Genomic DNA, 6238 nt, shown 5'->3' with positions numbered 1-6238 from the left:
AGTGTCACATTTACATATATATTGCAGTTGGTGGCTTGTAACATTGTTACAATTATATGTATATTGCAGATGGCTGCCGGTTCTGCTGGCATATGTACAAGCCAGCTGTGCTATTATGGCGATGCCTTTTTACAATAACGACTTTGTAACATCTGTCATGACTGTAGATACATGCATTCTGGTTTCCTTTCCATGTTAGTATGTATTCATTATTTATTCTGTGAATAATAAACGCAGCCTTAGAGTTATTCCATGCCGCAAATCTGTGTCTGGACCCTTGTTCCTGTTTTAATATGATGGCTGCCCCATCCACTGGTTACAGGAAGTTTGATAGTATAACTTATTCATAACAGTATTAAACATCGCTGTAGTACACGCTCACACATCCCTGACATACCTGCTTCGTCAGGAGAAATGGCCTTGGCATTGTTAGCCAGCTTCATACCTGCGTTATTACACCTTGACAATCTCTATCAATCGATAGTTTTCCAAACGCTATAAAGACACTGCCCCCTTTAAACATAAATATTCATGTGCCTGGTGTTAGAATATTTTGATTAGGGAGAGTAATCTTCAAAGTAGGATAGTTCTCACAACGGTATAATTCACACATAATGCATAATCACAAGATCTGATTATTGACAAAATGCATGCATGTGTATTGCATGCAGAAACCAATGCATGTAATACATGTATGTATCTGAGTAAGTGATATATTAGTACACGTACATGCATAGACAGTGATCTCGATGGAAGCATTTTAAAGTCCCATATATTCGTTGATTAGTTATTTCGCGCCATTGTTCATTTTTGCCGTGTTTTTTCTTCATGCCGTGCGAAGTGGTGATTGCGACTTGAAGCCAATGAAACAAAACGTCGCAGTGTTTTGTGACAGCGTTTCAGTCATAGGGTTGTCTGTTGTCTCTCGCCCTGCTATGTATATGATAGCTTAAAGGTCACATGCAACCAAAAATCAAACATAATTTAAATACAATTATCACTTATTCATGACATATAATATACATTGCTGAGTATGAAAAAACATATAAACAAAATTATAAGCGTACAATCGCAAATCAAAAGTGCAATATTTTGTACTTCGGTTTACTTCCCAAGAAACGAAGCAGCCGGGATACCGAACCCAGTCAGAGCGGGTGGGTGTGCACTCAAGTGTAACGGCTGGTTCATTTGCATATGCCCTCACGGCTCATTGTGTGTGTGTGTGTGTGTATATATAGAGAGATGTTGGGTTTTGTAAATACATGCTCATTTTTTGTGTATAACATTTTGCAATCAACAGACATCATAACATGTCATGTGTACAAGTATCACACCTGCCTGTCTGTGTAATTACATAATGTGACAGAGACCGAACTCGGGCCATAAATCAATGCGTTTTGTTTATGGTGTATAGCCTGATAGGTGTTAAGTTCAAATTGCATGTGTACAGTGATCGAAGTTGTGTATTGAATATTGTCATTAGTAGACAAATAGGTGTCCTCTCACTTAGCCAGATTATGTTAAATCAGGTCTCTCACAGGGCTAGTGTTTTGATAACGCATGTCTAGATGAGCCATATAATCTGCATCAACAAAATGTTCAATTAGTGAGATTCGTGAATTTTGTATTAAAGTGAGACACATTGGTATGGTATTATTTGAATTTCTTTACATTTTTAATATTACGTGTGCTGAGCCATTGTCTGTATCAACAAAATGGTCATGATTAGGAAATGCTCAGTTTGTAAGATTAGTTTAATTTATATTAAAGTAAGATACATTCATATGGTATTATTTGAATTTCTTTACATTTTACAGAAAATGTAAATAAAAATATGCTTGGTGCAAAAGATGTAGTGTATTAAAAAAATTATGAGAAATGGTGGCTGAAAATGTTAACAAATGATGCTTCTTTGGCTGTAATATTCCACACACAGGGACACCACATTTATTGAGTGCAAGTATCCACTTCTGAATACCAGCCTAATCATTGAGTGCTAGTAACCACTTCTAAATCCTAGCCTATTCACAAAGTCAACAATCGGTTCTAAAGTCATGTTTTTTTTGCTGCTTGTTAAGAACCAGTTCTTAAGTCAAGCCTATTTATGTATGTTAGCATCCACTTTTAACAGTGATAAACAGTGCCAATACCCCTCAACACGTGTACAAGATAACATTTTAACTGTTTACACTTACAAATTCCACTCACATATTTATTGCTGTATGGACCAATTCTCTAGTGACACTGGGCGGTGGGACAGCCTAGTGGACATGAAATTGTGCAGAACTATGGATTGAGAAATAACCAAATTTTACATTGTCGTATTAGACTGGGATGCAGCAGCTTGAACACTGCATTATCTAATCTTTGAAGGACTGTTGTAATATGTATTAGTTTGGGAGAGACATTAATATAGGGGAAACACTGTTTGTCAATCCCACTGTACACTACTAGTGGTACAAGAATAAATATTGTTTAAACTACTGTCATAACACACAAAAAAGCTCGCGCCTGTGAAATATCAACAAGACATTAGAAAACGCCTTCACCAAGTATTCACCGGACAACCCGCTTCCAAGCTGCGCGAACCTATTTCACTGCGCACGTGCTATGAGCGCAGCCCAGCCGTTGACACCACTTTTTCCCCCAAGCGCTGGGGGAAAATTAGTGAATCGTTTGAACTCCGATTTCGCGCGGTTTTTTTCATCGCGTTATTTTTCAACTTTATAAGATGAATTTGCATTTTTGATGATTTGTTTCGGTAATCTGCAAAGTTGTGTTTTACGTTGCATGTGACCTTTAATATACTCCAAAACAAAAGTTACTGTGATTGACTTGAAGTTAGATATGTGAATTAACAACTTATATTTTTATGATGAGACTTTTTTTAACGTTGCAAGAAAATCATTCCACAATAGGATTGCAAATGTCACATTTTAAACTTTTCTGGCGGACACATGCTAATGAGGTCACAGTGAGAGAACGGTCAAAATTAACTTCACACAGTCAATAACGTGTATGTCCACCATGAGCATTGATGCATGCTTGACACTTGAGCCTCATAGAGCCAATTAAACGTCGCAAGAAGCCTTGTGGGATGGCATCACTTCGCCCCTGCCAAAACGGTCGGCCTCAAGGACAGAGTTGAGAGTTCCTAACATAACGCTCACCACGTCGCCGGTAAACTCGGGTCCGCCATCAGCGCGGTGCAAGAGGAATCTGGACACATCTCCACTCACGTGCTCTCCACAGCAGATGTTGTCTGCACCACTGCAGTCGTAAAGATGTTGGAGACGTAATGTCACAATTTGTCGTCTGGCAGGACGTCTAGCACGTATCCCGTGTGCAGCAAGACGCCGACGAATGATCCTTGGTGATATCCTGTTGACACCAGGAACTGTTTGGGCTGTCATTGTGGCTGGTTGGAATCTTTGACGCGTGGTTACAGGTGGACAGCCACTTTGGGGACGGTCTGCAACGACGTCGTTTTGTTGATAACGTCTCCACAAGCGGCATACGGTGTTCCTGTGCACGTGAAACTGCATTCAAACGTTGCGCTGGGGTGTTCCGGTTCCAAGCATGTTCAGACCAAGACCATCTATGTTCCGAGGAGGCCCAGTGGTTAAAAACGGTTCGCTCATTACGTCGCAGTCCTTCGTTTGAATCCCCGTTTGCTGACCAGTTCTGCGTGGTGTCTCCGTGGTAGGATATCTAGGATGTTATAAGTTGTAAATCCAACAAATGGCGCCCAGAAAACTATTCAAATACGTTTTCTTTTTAATTTCGGTAAAATATATTCATTTCAGATGTTAAGCGGCCTTCACGCGGCAAACTATAGTTTGACAACGCATGCATGTTGTAAAAAATTCAAAAGTTGTCAAACTCGCGTTTTCACACGTCAAACACATGTTGTCAAACTTTCGTGTCATTTGAGCTCCATGTCTATCGATGCCGTCTTTAATAGGCCGAGTTGACGACAAAAACACCTCTTGACAATTTCGTTGGCTGTGATTGGTTGTTTCTGAACAACACGAGTTTGACAACACTTCACACATCAAACTCGAGTTTGCCAATACCGAAAGTTTGAAGGAAAAAGTAGTGAGATTAGAGACCGATCCTATTTCTCGACAACAGTTTGACAACTCTGAAATTTTTGTTGGTGGCGAGTTGTTGGAATGTTCACACTCTCAAACTCGAGTTTGACCACATGTGTTGTCAAACTTCTGTTTGCCGTGTGAAGGCCGCTTTAGATGTTAGTCTATTGCATCTGCAGCAACGGCCTACAAGTACCGACAGTCCTTCATCACAGACCGTAATTAAAAAAAATACCAAGCAAGTCTGCAATATATACTATCCAAAATATGAAACGCATAGGCGTTTTGTATTTTTAAAAATCTATTAATTACCTATTGTGTTCAAACAATCGACACAATATGTAACAAAAGTGTTGATCACATGATTTTACACAAGTAAAAAAAAATGTTGATTTTGATGAGATTTCTTACAAGGATTAAAAAACGCATCGCCACAACGCAACAAAAATCACCTTCTAGTTGAAATTGTGCAGCAAAGAGCATGCACTGTCTGGCTATAAAAATCCAGATTACTTTCGGAAATCGGCATTCGTTTTGAAGGAGTTTCAAGGTCAAATCACTACGACACGTCTTGACGCTGCGACACGGAACATCGCCATTGAAAGAATGCACGCTGGAGATTACCAATCTTCTGTTACCGCAAGCGTCTGAATGTTAGTCTGAGCACGATATCACGGCCTGCAGCTCCTTACAACCAAACAGGTATAACAAATGACCGTCCCCGTACAGGCAGACCTCGAGTCACCACTGCAGCCCAAGATCGGTACATCCGGGTACTACATTTGCGTGATCGTACTGCCACGGGTGAGAGCACAGCAGCTATAGGGTGCCTGGACTTCGGAGGATATCCGGTCAGCCTGTACGGAACAGGTTGAGAGAGATTGGACATACAAAAATACAACATTTTCGCAACAGATTTCTGACCTATGCGTTTCTTTTTGGGGATAGTATATTTTACAAGTTTCTGTATGCCTTCTTAAATTATTGATATCGCTAACGACTTCCACTTTTCCTGTATAAATGTCAGCTCTTCCGTATCGCTGACACAAAAGAAATATACCTTTCATTTGAATATATGAAATATATACTCTCCCAAAAAAGAAACGCATATAGGAATTTCAACTGTATTTTTATGTTTATTTTGAAACATCTTGTAGGCTTTATGAGTCAATGAAATATAGCGAAATTGCACACTGGGAATGCAGACTTATCCGTCTTTGGCACCAACTCGAGGAAAGTCAGTTTGAGTGTCACATGGCGACGTGTGGTGGCGCTGAAGTCAATACCTCGTGTGACCACCGTGGGCATCCAGAACTGCACGGCATCGCCTCGGCATCGAACGAATAAGTCTCAGAATCTCGTGTTGCCCAATCGCAGCCCACTCTGCCTGTAGTGCCTGTGCGAGTTGCTGAAGTGTCTGGGGCTGAGGGTTACGGCGTCGCACCCGTCTGTCCAGGGCATCCCACAGATGTTCGATCGGGTTTAAGTCCGGTGATCTTGAGGGCCAGGGCAGCACATTGATGTTGTGGTTCTGGAGGAAGTCTCTAGTGTGACGCGCTTTGTGGGGCCTGGCATTGTCCTGTTGAAACAACTCCCTCTGGCGATCAATGATTGGAAGGAGGTGTGGGCGTAGGATTTCGTCACAGTACCGTTGAGCTGTCAGGTTGCCCTGGATCATCACCAAATCACTTCTCCTACGGCAGGTTATCGCTCCCCACATCCTAACACTGACCCGGCCGAATCTGTCCACTTGGGGAACGCAAGCGTCGGCGAAACGTTCACGTCGACGTCTGTACACCCGCATTCTTCAATCGCGTCGTTCCAAAAGAAATCGTGATTCATCACTGAACCAGATTCTACGCCAATTTGGTAGGTTCCAGGCCTGAACGTTGGTGCACCATTGAACTCGATGTCGACGATGTTGTTGTCGAAGCACAGGGCCAAAATAAGGTCTTCTGGCACGTAAACCAGCCTCTCTCAACCTGTTCCTGACGGTCTGTGCAGAAAGCCTCCTCAATCCGGGTATTTGTCGAGCGGTACTGGTCGCCGTAGTTGTTCGATGACGCAGGTGATGTACCCGGATGTAGCGATCCTGCGCCACAGTGGTCGCTCGAGGTCGCCCACTACGAGGGGCATCTGCTACC

Source organism: Haliotis rubra, unplaced genomic scaffold (genome assembly GCF_003918875.1).
Source record: "Haliotis rubra isolate DU_JTF1 unplaced genomic scaffold, ASM391887v1 Scf76, whole genome shotgun sequence".
NCBI classification, from domain to species: Eukaryota; Metazoa; Mollusca; class Gastropoda; order Lepetellida; family Haliotidae; genus Haliotis; species Haliotis rubra.
The sequence above is the reverse complement of the archived record's forward strand: the minus strand, read 5'-3'. Positions refer to the sequence as shown.